This window comes from Polistes canadensis, unplaced genomic scaffold (assembly GCF_001313835.1).
Source record: "Polistes canadensis isolate GaletaPanama2010 unplaced genomic scaffold, ASM131383v1 scaffold_14, whole genome shotgun sequence".
NCBI lineage: Eukaryota > Metazoa > Arthropoda > Insecta > Hymenoptera > Vespidae > Polistes > Polistes canadensis.
The window spans coordinates 374,667-388,311 of record NW_014569561.1 but is presented as its reverse complement, the minus strand read 5'-3'; the positions used below and the strand labels follow the sequence as shown (position 1 = coordinate 388,311).

At 40.9% G+C, this 13,645-nt stretch overlaps 1 protein-coding gene across 2 annotated transcripts in view; it reads left to right on the top strand.

The window, feature by feature from the left end:
* LOC106793458 (protein outspread) overlaps nt 1–13,645 on the top strand; it is a 67,381-nt gene that overhangs the window by 2,489 nt on the left and 51,247 nt on the right. The gene's annotated exons all lie outside the window — the stretch shown is intronic.

Below are 13,645 nucleotides of genomic sequence, written 5' to 3'. Positions count from 1 at the left end.
GTGACGCATCGCGCTCGTCTCTTATCTGGTATATTTATACGGATTCAACGAAAAAAATAAAAAAAAAAAAAAAAAAAAAAAAAAAAAAGAAAATCTCGATGCGTACCGATAAGAGTTTGTACGTTTCTCTTATCTTAAACCATACACACACACACACAGTATGAATTCAATCGATCGAAAATAAGTGGAAATAAGATTTCTACGTTTTTTTTTTTTTTGATTCCACCGAGAAAGAAAGAAGAAAAAGAAAGAAAGAAAGAAAGAAAGTAAAAAAGGAGATTAAGTCGGGAGAGCTTTTTTTTGTCAACAAGTATCTCGACTTATTTAGAAAAAAGGAGTCGAATCGAAATACTACTACGTAGAGGCACGCGTTTCTCCTTTCTTATACTCGTTTGCAAATTTCGGAATGCTGGCAGCCTTGCGACCTGTTCTCTCTTTCTCTCTCTCTTTCTCTCAGTGCATTCCAATCGCCTTCTTCCAGCACCCTTTATAACTGCCTGTCCGAGAGCCGTTGCTTCGTCGACTTTCGAAGGAACGCAGTAATTTGCGTGAGAAAGAGAGAGAGAGAGAGAGAATGTGTGTGTGTGTGTACGGTCCTCTTTCTCTTCTCGTAACAACATTGAGAGAGACTTAAAATGATTAGCCAAATTACGAGTACTATTTATTTTCTAAGCTTCTAATGTTCTTTCGATTTTTGTCGACCTTTTCATTATCGTTCAAAAATATATTTCTTTAATTATCTTTCCTCTTACCATCTACTTTCGATTCATCCATAAGATTGCTTTTTTATGAAATTAAGAATGGACTCGCGTATAGGTAGGTTACCAATGTTTCTCTCTCTCTCTTTCTTTCTTTCTCTTTTTCTCTTTTTCTCTTTTTATTATTGTAAGAAATTCCGCAATTCGCATCAAGTTGCAATCGTTTGGATGAGATCGCACATAACGCATATTTTCATATACACCGCACGTAGGAGGTTTTTTCGATTGGTGTTGTAAGTACATATAAAGCGAAATACGCTTGTCTCAATTGCTTTTCTTCTTTAATACTAATTACGAGAATATTTGGCTTTCTCCCTCTCGTACACGGTATCCTGTCGATTGACGATCTTAAGGAAGCCGTAAGACGTGCTTTTTACGAACGATACGCGCGTACGGACAAGTCAAAAACGTGTGCCCGTTATAAAAGCGACGGAGCTTATTTATATCGTTTGGTTTATGCATACGTAGTATGTATAGTTTGTCCGGCTTTAACGGTTATACCAAAACGACGACCGGCTTACCAATGACCAATGGCATTTTTCAACCGAAGTCAAATTCTAGTTGTTTTCTAATCGTATATATCTAGAAGAAGAAAATTTTATATATATTATATTTCATATTTTCTCAAATTCTACAATTATTATTTATTTTTGTTTTTTTCAACGGTGGTGGTGGTACTTTTCTTAGTTGGCAATGGCGATAAAATTTAACGACTGGGACGAGATAAAGATAGAAATTTTTGTTTGAAAAAACGAGACACGTTCGCGATGAAAAAATTCTTCCATCGTCATCGTCCACCTTGGTCGCGTTTGGCATTCGAAGAAGATGATGAGCGAGAGTCGAAGAATTTCGGTTTCCGTTCTTACGGCGACACGAAGAAATTTTGGCACCTGCCCTTTAAAATTCTTTCTACGCTAGGAGACGTCAACATTTTTTCTTTTCTTTTTCGAACGGCGAACGTTACCGTGTAACGTGTTTATTCGTTGTCGTCATCTCTCTCTCTCTCTCTTTCTCTCTCTCTCTTCCTCTCGCTCTCTCTTGGCCGCATATTTACTTTGCTTACGACTCCGAAGCGTATGCCATAAGCGAGATACTGTTATGTTCGGTGCTGTGTGTATGTATATACGACAGACAACGACGACGACATATCTCTTCGTTGATCTTGATATTTCTTTCTCGCTTTTCTGACCCATTCAGTTTGTTATAATGTTTCCTTGAAATTATTCGTTATTAAAGAAGAATATATTATAATATATCGTAGAGAAACGAATAGATTATCATTCGCGATTAAATCGCAACTATTATTATTATTATTATTATTAACGACGTCGAAGAATTTCTATTATTTTCTTTTATGTTTGAATCTTTAATTCGAGTATGGCGAAAGGAGGTAGTGAAACTAGTATATCACCTGATTGCTGAAGTCAGGACGAGAGGCAGCGAGTAGTTCTGTTCTGTTCTGTTTTGCGCGTTTCTTAAACGTGCCGTTACAAAAAGGTAAAAAATCTTTAAGAGCGCGAGCATCCAGTTGTAACGGTATACGGTATATGGAAGCGAAAGAAAAGGGGAGATCGGTTCGATCGTTAAGCGGGTAAACGCTAAATGAAACGTCCTGTATGCCACAGAGTTACTAGTGAATGGGAGTCGAGTCTAACCCGCGCACCTTCGGTGGCCCGCTTTACGTTCTATCCCGGATAGATCGCCCTCCAGCGATTAATCCAGTCTGGGAAGTTGAAGAAGAACGGCCGAAGAACGACCGAATGAGTGAGATACTTGGTTAGATAGAGAGATACACTGCGAAAGCAGAGAGAGAGAGAGAGAGAGAGAGAGAGAGAGAGAGAGGGAAGGCAACTTCTTTCCTTCGAATCCAAGCTTTTTCCTCGCGCCTTTCTTGCTACCATCCTTGCTGCTTGCTACCTTCCTTGCTGCTTTCCTTGCTGCTGTTGCTACTTTCCTGCCATAGAAGACGAACAGAGCATGCGCACGCTTCTCTTATCTTTATAAGGACTTCATTGAAAACGTCGTCGGCGGAAAACAAACACGGCTCTCGAGAATCTATCGGAGTGGTCATCATCACCCCTGCCGTCGTCGTCGTCGTCGTCGTCGTCGTCGTCATCGTCATCGCGTTTTACAACTTCTCCTTACCGATCGACCAAAATACTTTTATGAGTATGGGCATCGCGCGTGCGTCGAATGAATTATTTCTTTCCTACGCGTAAGAACGCGCGTTTCATTAGAAAGGAAACACAAAGTATTTTTAAATCATTATTTATTATTCCTATCTCAGAAATTGTTCGTTAATTTTTATCCATTTTCTTTTTTTTTTTTTTTTCTGTTTTCATAAATAAATATATGTCGCGTTTCGTTATTTCGATGATAAATTTGAAGAGAGTTGTTTTTACCTTCATAGGATTACTCGTCAATTCCAGGAATATTCTATGGGTCTGTAACATGAATGAACTAACTCTATCGTCCGGGTTTTACCTTAACGGAGTTAACTCTTAACGAGAAAATCTGGTTCCGAGACGGTTTCCGCGTACTAGTATCTTCGAAGGAAGATTACCGTGGCGCGAGTAACTCGACCGATCTTTCCCCTTGACAAGCTTCCTAAGCTCCTCCTTTTCTTCTTCTTCTTCATCTTCTTTCTTTTTCTTTTTCTTTTTTATTTTCCTTCGACTTCGCCCGATGAGATAGCGCGTTATCTGCAATCTCGACGATCTGGGATCGGCGTAAAACTTGGGAACGCTCGTAAAATGAGTGGAATTCTCAGCCCGTATACTTTTTATCCCCTGTCCTCTAGGATAAGAAGAAAATCCTTTCTTATCTTTTGTGTGGATTTCTTGGAAAAATAAAAATGAGAAAAAGAAAGAGAGAGAGAGTGAGAGAGAGAGAGAGAGAGAGAAAAGGTACCCCGGGAGAAAGATAAAAAGGCGATTGGCAAAGATCGATGAGTTGTTTCGTTGTGTTGTTCTTTGGTCTTTATCTTCGTCACCACGATCATTTATCCACTCTCGGTCGTTCGTCTTCCCGTTGACCACCGGCAATTAGCTTCACGGTCACGGCAAGGACATCCACTTTGTGATAGGCTAAACGCAGGTCGGCCAAGTTATGAGATATTACTCAGCGAACGGACATAGACACGGCCCGGGGGATGGGAGGAGGGTTGACTCCAACCGGAATGATAATAACGGCACCGGATTTACCCTTTTACATTTCCGTTCTTTAATTGATAGTTATCGTTAGGCATATCTTAAGATCTATATTAAGGTTTTCCAATTTGATCTTATATTTTAAAAGGATGTTTTAGTTCACGGCGCCAATTTTCTATATGGCTGTCAGGGGGAATTTAACTGAATAGTCGTACATTAATACCTGCCACGATTGGATAACTCATCGAGTAGAAATCACTGCTACTATAAGCGTGCCTGGAATGCCGATTTATAGGTCGATGAAGTTCGATCGAAGCGCAGAGGATGATTATCTGTAATCGAGCGGGCATAACGTAGTACCAGATCTTGTTTCTTCGATGCTCATCGGCCAGCCGTTCGCTATTCTCTCTTTTTCTCTCTCTCTTCCTCTCGGTAATCTCGATTCCTCTATCATTTTCTCCTCGTCGTGTTTTAAATATATGTACGGTGTGAATCATCGAGGAGGAAAGCCACCAGGCTATGTAGTTACTTTATTATGTCAGGAATTACTCGAAGGCGCGATGGGTTCACGTAGCATTAAGAATAAACTCTTGAAGACTGCCGAGAAAGAAAGAGAGAAAGAGAGGGAGAGAGAGAGAGAAGAGCATGCTCGAACGTAGAGAGAACTCGTCTTGGAATAATCCGCTTCTTCTTACGGAGCCTCTTCTGATCATTCGATTTAATTGTTGATTTATTCCAAACGAGAATTCATAAAGCGCGTGGGAAAGCGATTGGACCGGTTTAATCAATCTATTTTCCTTTCCTTTTTCGTAAGCGCGATATCAGGGTTAGGCTTTCGAATTTGAAGGATTTCGTATCACGATGGCTGGACGAATAGGTCGATTACCTTAGATGGCGAGAGAAGGCCCAACCCAACTGCTCTCTCAGTGTGCACTCCCGTTTCCCTCGCGCGGAGATCTTATCCTGACCTTGCAGTTGGCGTATAAATGATTTATAAATAATGTATGGAGTGCATTTATTTGTACACGGGCGTAGACCACGCAAAGTGGGCCGCGGAGGAGCGATGTACGATTAAAAAAAGAAATACAAGGAAAAAAAAACGAAGCCTTGCTCTTTGCTTTACGAGAGAGAAAGAAAGAGAAAGAGAGAGAGAGACATGTCGTTGATATTTGTCTCGATTCCTATTCGATTCATTCACTCGATCTCTCCTTCTCCTTTTATCTCTTCGACCTCCCACTTGTTGACTTGCCCGTTAGTGCACGTTCTATCTCTCTGGAGTCTTGACGACGACAACGACGACATTGCGTACCGTAATGTGCCAAAGAAAGGAAAGACTTGATTTTTTTTTTATCGAGACATGCTGTCCTCGGCCAGTTTGACCGAAATCATCAATGAGTCTACATATACTTACACACGAACGAGAAAAACCGATCCTTCTCTTTCCTATCTATTCTCCAGATTTCTGATGAGAAAATGTGGATTGAGCAATGTTCTTTATGCGTTTTAAGCTTTTCTCATATATCTCATCGAATTCTCGCGTTATATCGCGAGAGAACACTTGGATAGTATAGAAACGAAGAGGCCTCGTAGTCACGTGGAACCAAAGAACTTTCCACCTGTCCCCGATCTTATCTATATACTCTCGGTGAACTCGCCGTGTAAAACCATACACGTGTGCGATCTCCTCCGTTGCTGACTCTGAGTGAGTGCACGTGCATCGCCGTGAATGGTGGTACACGCTCGTTACATTTGTCTTCGTTGCTTTACTGGAATTTCGCATCTTACGACCTAACCGTGGAAGAAGAAGAAGAAAAAGAAGAAGAAGAAGAAAAAAAAAACAAAGAAAATGACAATCATCAAATACTAAATGGTGGTGGTGTACTTATTTTTTTTCTTTTCGAATTTTTCTAAGAGAAATCTCTTTAACCGACTTTATTATCGATGTAATTTCATCGAAACACACACAGAATATATATCATTGAAATCGATCGAAACGAAATTTCTTTTCTCGGAATAATGTTAGCACGCTTAATGCGCTTGCTTTCCACCTGTTCCGGATCTTATCTTTACCGATGAAACCTGCAAGTGAAGTCGACAACGACGGTAACACTACTTTTCTTATCATCGTCATCCGGTTTTTACGCAGCATCATCCCCACTTTTAACGATGATTCGTGATCGGTAAATGGAGGACACCCATATACATCTCGGAAAGTGTATACAAGTATAGACGGGTTATGCATGTATTTACCCACTTATATAGAAGACGTATGGGCATGCTTTTCTGCGCCGTTATGGAAGATTAATTAATATCGCGGTATCGTTCGCGGCGAGCAATGACAAATTGGAGAAAGTGAAGGCAACTCACTTTCCGGTGGTCGTGACTCTTGCAGGTAGACGCTTCATCGTGATAAAACTCCAGACACAGGGTTGTTACAATGTAATATGAAAATGAGCCTGCAACGTTCTGCAACCTATTATTATTTTTGTTTTACGTTATTTTTTTTGTTGCAATTCTCTTGCATATATACCCGTAAGAAATATTTCAAGAATTTCATGTAGATCATTTCTCTTGGAATTAATTAGACCGCGTAATGTACGATAATTATCTACTAGAATTTCGTAACGATTTTCTGTTTTCTTGTCTCGTAATATTCCAAGTTTCTTAACTCTTGTGTCTTTAAGAAAAGAATGAAATTTCTACCCGGTTTCGTGCGTAGCTCTCTCTAGTCACGTAGGATTCATAAATTTGTATCCTTCTGTCTTTTTATTTCGACAAAGGAAATGCGTTAAATGTTTGCCTGCGTTACGTGACCAAAGATGATTTGGCGTATACGCATATGTGCATTGCGTAATGTAGATACGTGTATAATCCTCTCTCTCTCTCTCTCTCTCTCTCTCTCCCTCTCTCTCTCTCTCTCTATTTTTCTCTCCTTTATTTTGTTATATCTCGGATCGATCGCGCTAGCTTTCGCATGGTTTACGCAATGAGAAACGCGCTACGCGTAGGAAGATGCATATGTAATATGCAGATTGGATAAAAGTGGATCACGTGGTTGAAATCGTAGGAAATAGGCGTTCTAGCAGTCTCCGTTATATTTTATCTGTCAGTCAGTTTGCTATTAGAAAAAATAACGTTATTATAATCGAGGTGAGAAATAACGGCAAATCTACCATGGGGCTTTTTTCCCCTCTCTTCTTCTTCTTCTTCAAATGCATCAAAGTTGATGAGTTTTGTTCTTACTCGGTTGGTCGCATTCGGTAAATAGAATAGAATTATTTGAATGGTGTTCATCGTGGATTCTCTACAGTGATTCGTTGTTTGCATCGAAATTACATAATCTCGCGGCTGAATGGACAGGGGTCGGCGAAGCATCGAAAAGATTTTTCCATGGTGTAACAACGACGCTTCGTCGAGCGAAACGTTTTCTTTCATTGGCATACCTATGGGGACTGGTCCTATCGATTACCGATCCGATCTTGTATCGATGCCCATATAATATTACTGCTCAGCCTATATTCCAAGTGGAACAGGGATATCGCGTCTCATAAAGAATCCATCGTATAAAAGTCGATCGTAGTGTTTCGTTCTCCTTCCATTCCTCTCAGCAGGTATACTAAGTATGTATATACACATATATATATATGTGTGTACCTATACCTATATCTCAACGCGATTAGTTTGCAAATCAAATCGCAAATAATAATCGATGACGCCTCCCCTTGTCGATGATTCAAAACGGGGAAAGGCCTCGATCTACAATAATATCACGTCCCTGACACATTTTCAATTGAATTTTCCAAATCGATTAATTGTCGAAAATTCCAAAAGGATTACTTTCGTTTAAGACAAGGGAGGATGTTGGGTAGACGTTTGAACGATGAGAGCGTTAATTCGAAGAAAAGTATTAAAGGGAAAGGATGAGAGAAGGAAATGGAAGGGTGGAGGAGTGGAGAGTAGGGAAGAGGAGAGGAGAGGGTGGAGAGGGGAGGAAGAGTACGGTAGGAGGATGTAGTATCTCTTATAATCTACGTTAGAGGATCGCCGTGGCGGGTTGGCGTGGTGGTGATGGGTGATCGATCGTTACATAGCGTGCATGGAAACGATCTCGCTTCCCCCGATTTGCGATCTTCTCTTTCTCCTCTCCTCTCCTCTCCTCTTCTCTTTACCTTCATTTTGCCAGTCATGAATCCCAGTGTCAGGGCCGTAAGGAGAGTTACGCGGCAACGGGATCTCATCGCGCGTTCTTTGGAACGCGGAAATCGAAACTTTCCTTCCTACCCAACACTCTTTTTTTTTTTTTTTTTTTCTTATTCTTCCTCACTCGTTATCGGGGGAATGTCGAACAAAAATATCGACGAGTAATATTCTTGCAATTTTTGTATATACAATACGTGCATACATATATACCTATACTTACAAGATAAATAATTTAATAGGCGTATCGAACAAGTTGGTTGTCGCGCGTTCAGTCAGTCAGTCAGTCAACCAACCCCCATGCTCGATTATTATTTCAAATATTTCACGTTATATTTTCGTGTCGAGAGATCGATTTATCCGTTAGCGAGTTAGAGATTCGATAATATGAGACGACTTAAACTCGTCGTCGTTGGACGGACGGACGGAGTGGCGCGTTAATAGAGAGGATAAACTTGGTTTTCGTTATTGCGATGTTATCGGTAGATACGGGACTGGTTTATAGAGAACGGTCGAAGGAAGATGGAAGGAGAGCAGAGACGAGAAGATCGTAGTCGGTCGATCTCTGCGTGATTATAATCTCCTCGTCACTATGGCGGCATGCAATCTGAGACTAGAAGCATGTCATTCGGTTGTTCGCAGCTGCCAAGGCCTATGGTTATCCCTTCGTTGCCCATCTTTTTCTTCCTCTTCTTCTTCTTCCTCTTCTTCTTCTTCCTTCTACCTTTTCCCCTTTTTTCTTGATTCTTTTGGAATCCACGGAATCTTTATCGCGAACGAACCGCAGCCCAGCCTTCTCGAGAGAGAGAGAGAGAGAGAGAGAGAGAGAGAGAGAGAGAGAAAGAGGGTGCTCACGAAGAAGAACGCAACGCGAATCTACTCACGTAGATCGCGCTGATCGATAGAACGCGCTCGGTAGCGCAGATCACTGTAATATCGAATCACCGAGTGCTTGCTTACCTTTTCTTCAAGTTTCTCCGAACGGATCATGCAGGAAGAGAATTCTCGAGACACCTTTTCATATTTTTTTCATCGATCGATTATATATTTTTTTTCTTTGTTTGTTTTTTTTTCTTATGTAAATCATCTCATATCGCAATAGCCTGACGCTTCGGTGAAGCAAAGCAGGCGTTTACACTAATATTAGAAGCTGATAAGAGATAGGTAAAGGAAAAGAGAGCTTCCTTGTACGCACTTGTTGGTTGGTCAGTATTTACAACCTATACTTCTATCTCACGGATTAACTCTAATCGAATCGACGAAAACGAACAGGATACTCCCATTAATTAGTCATCGAGGAAGCAATTCGCGCTTGATTCGATATACGCGAACAAGTTCTTCGCATTAAAGAAAATGATAAAAAAGAAAAAGGAAGGTGAAGTAGAAGAAGTAGAAGAAGGGGTCGTTAACGACGAAGCTAGCCTGGCCTCGTCGGAAGAGTTGAATAAATCTCGCTTTGGTTGAGGCTTTAAACTTTGTTGCTCAAAGTACAGAGCAAAGTCACGAAGGCGCAAGTGCGCGCCGCAGCTGCAACTCTCTCTCTATCTCTCTCTTTCTCTTTCTTCGCAAAGAGAAGAAAAGAGAAGAGGCGGCAACGACGACGACGACGACGACGACGATGTACGAAGCGGTGCAACGTCTAAGCCGATGGCTAAGCCTGCTATTCCTGTACGTTCTATACTAGACGGCACACAGGGCAATGACACTCGTCCCTGTCCCGGTTGGCTTAGCGCTTGCAGGTGCGCCTTTGCATCTCGCTTACGGCCACCACGTTCTTCCACTACTTGCAACGCTAATTTCATCGATTCTCGAATACTCCCAACCCACCCCCCGACCCCGTCCCCGCCCTCCTTGTTCTCTCTTCTCAAAACGAGATCTCGATGATGCGTAATCACTGTAAACTTACTCTTACTATTTACGATTAAATATTTAGCCCTCCAGTCTTCATCATTTTTTTTCTTATTTCCTGCACATTTTATCGTGACCCATTCCCAATGACCATTTCGGTCCAGGTTTATCGGCGAATCGTCGAGAATTTCTTTTTTTTTTTCTTTCTCCGTTTCCGTCTCCGCCTTCGAATCTAAGAATACACGCCGTCGTCTCGAGAATCATTGGGAAAAACCAAGCTGAGACGAATTCACTTTGCACTACGTGACCCCGCTTCTTATTCTTTCTTTCTTTCTTTCTTTCTTTTTTTCTTTTGGAGTTTATACTTAGTTTTTTCTCGTCATTTTGATCTTTAGCCAAATTGTTTAGACGTTTAAGACACTTTTGTACGATCTTACGAATCACTAAATGTGTCTGTAGGATGTTGAATTTTTGTTATACTTTTGGATTAGTAGTAAACGTGCGCTACTTTCGTTAATTTTCTTTGGCAACGCGTGTTCCTAGGTTCGTCGTTATTATTTCTTTATTGTTAGCCGGAACGTTGGCCGTTTATTGTGGTGGCACACGTAAGAGCGCGCACGGTGCGCACCTATAAGTGCATTATAACGGAATTATTAAGTTAATTGCGGTTACGCGCGCGCGCGCTCGCGCTCGCGCACGAGCAAGCCGGACTAATTGTATGGCTAACGTTCTGTGAGCTTAGATATATCTGTTATATGCAGCGCGCGTATCGCATTAAAATAACCGTAAACTGCGAACCTGCGTTCCTCTCGCGAGAACTTATCCTTTTTTTCTTCTTCTTCTTTTTTTTCTTCTTTCCTTTTTCCTTACGTGGAAGAGAAGCCACTCATCGTGAAACGCTTCGAATCCTTTCTTTCTTCCTTTTTTATTGTCCGAAGATGTACCGATAAAAACCCATAATGGTTAGCCCGTGCGCGTTTACTTCTTGGGTCTCGCGAGTCGACCGAAAAGTTTACCAATTTTACGAGCCAACAAATAAACGTACGAGAAAGAACTTGATTATTACGCGGAGTTTGTAAAGATTGTAATATATGTTGTTCTCAACAAAGCTTTGCTAGTATCGAGGCTTCTTTTGACATGCGTCATATCATCGCGATGTAAACCATCCTATATCCATATTAGGTACATGTGCGTGACCCTCGATATTCTTTGTCATCTTCTCGTACGACGCATCACATTTTACGAGCTCTTTACATTTTTATTTTTCTCCAACTTCCTCGCGTGCTTTGTCTCTATCTATATGCCCTAATAATCTTCACTCAAACGCTTAACGTTTTTGTAAAAGATAATATATGACGCCAATGAAAAATACTTTTTTTATCCGACAACGATTTAAAGATGATCGTCATCTTCTCTGATTCATATTCGCTCATAGTAATTTACAATGCTTCGTATTATTATTTGGAAGATTTGCGAAGAAAAAAAAAAGCTTTCTCGTTTGGGTTGACGGATCTTCGGACATGTTGATAATTCATCTAACAATAAGTGTCTCGACTCTTTCTTGATAACAGTCGTTGTAAAATTGATAAAAAAAAGTTGCACAATAATCATGCACTTCTCGCGTTTCTTTCTCTTCTTTCTCGCTTTCAATGATTATTACATATTTTGGTATATAAAATGATTTAGCGATTGCTGGGCGTTGTCTTCTGTTAAACAATTTTTCACCGGATATGAGTCGGTCATCGCGGACCGGTTTTTTTACCCTACTTTCTCTACCATGTGATATTTTATTCTTTCGATAACTCGCGACGTTCGCTAACAAAATATACGACCTATCGTCCATGATTTTGTTCACCATCAAATCTGCATCAAGATAATGAATGAAAGTTGGGGTCAACTTTTGAACGTTTCGATTTTGTTCATGAAATAATCTAGTCGACCGGGGTCTAATTGTAAGAGAGTAAAACGATTGGCATGGGTCAAAGGTTAAGCGGCAAGAGTGAGAGAGAGAGAGAGAGAGAGAGAGAGAAAAACTTCGAGGGCGTTTGCATTGCAGTTGCCGAGATAAAAGCCGAGCATCGTTACAGATGCTTTCAAGAATAGCAAGTCGGTGGGGTCGACTTAAGCGTGCCACTATGCCAGTAACAGTACTCCTCGTAAGAGGATCGGCCTCCGAGGTCATGACCCTCGCGTCTCACGTACGTGGTACCACTTACCTACCAGTCCTCTAGCCGACTTCAAATCATTCTCCAAAGCACCTGCCCGTAATAAGATCTTCAGTATATTTTTATTTTCCTTCTCCATACGTTCCTCGCAATTTTCAACGTTCGACGATAACGTCGGTGATACGAGTCTTCCGACCTTTTTTTTGCACGATGTATAATTGCGTTAAAAAAAAAAAACTCCATTGCGTGTTCGATAAAATCGCTAAGAACGGAATTAAACGTTGCCATCGGGCTGCTCGTAAAACTTACCGCATTACGTTATAAATATCAAGAAGGTAAGTTGCGCGCGAGTTGCAACGATGTGTGTGTGTGTGTGTGTGCCAAAGAGCGTCGCTTTGGTATTTTCTACATCGTCGACACCTCTCCTCGCATCGTAGATCAGAGGAAGGAGAAAGAGAGATATAAAAAGAGAGATACAACGACATCAATAAAGTTTAACTCAGCGACGTTATCGTATTGCCGTAGAGATATATATCTACCTACTATAATAAAAATTATAAAAACGATCGATAATTCGATTTCTACATTTTTCAGGATAATTATTGTCGTACGATCGTATCGATTTCCGCGATGCTAAATTTCCTCCTACTTCGGGATCCCTTTGAAATGTGTCAATTATTTCGGTAACGCGACTCTTTCTCGAATACAAATCAGAAGTTTCTCGCAAGTAAGCTCTCGGAATTCGTGTTTTTATTTTTTCTCTCGATTGGTGTATTGATAATAGTAGCAACGGCAACACACAAAACAGCATTTTCATATTTTAGTGACGAAATTAGGATAGTGGTATTGATGCATGCGTTATTCGAGTAAAAGGACCCTCTTTTCTCAACCCTTTTTTGTCGAGGTTGCGAAGGACGAAATTTGTGGTTCTCGATCAACATACATTTACGACATATCGATATCGGTTTCTTCTATCCTCAAGAATTCTCCTTCTCGAGTCTCGAGAATAATTTCAACGAACTTGGTCGGAGTTATAAGGCTGCGGCGGCCTATTACTTTAATCTGCGCGCACACGTACGCATACACGCACGCATGCACTTACTTACGCCTCCAGATAATTCGATTCGACCCGATCAATTGACCTCTCGCGATCCTACGCTCTTTTACTCGCTCGATCGTTGATATTAAATCATCGTTGGAATTAAACATTTAATGGCTTTATCTTCCGTCGTCGTTCGTTGCACTTTTCGACTTCGACGATGACTTTTTGTTCTCGCGCGCGTTTGATAATACCAATAATATTTTCTCAATTGTATATAAGTTGAAACGTTTGAAAATGTTGAAAACATAATAATATGACGTTTGTCTAATTAGAATTGCAGTCTCGTTTACACGGACGGGTACACGTCGTAGACAACGATTGACTGAAAAGGCTTTCCTTTTGAAACCGTTTTCGAACGGTCCCGTCTATTAATTGTTATTTAAAACGACGTTCTCGGTTTCTCTGCTACGTCCACCTCGCGTGGAA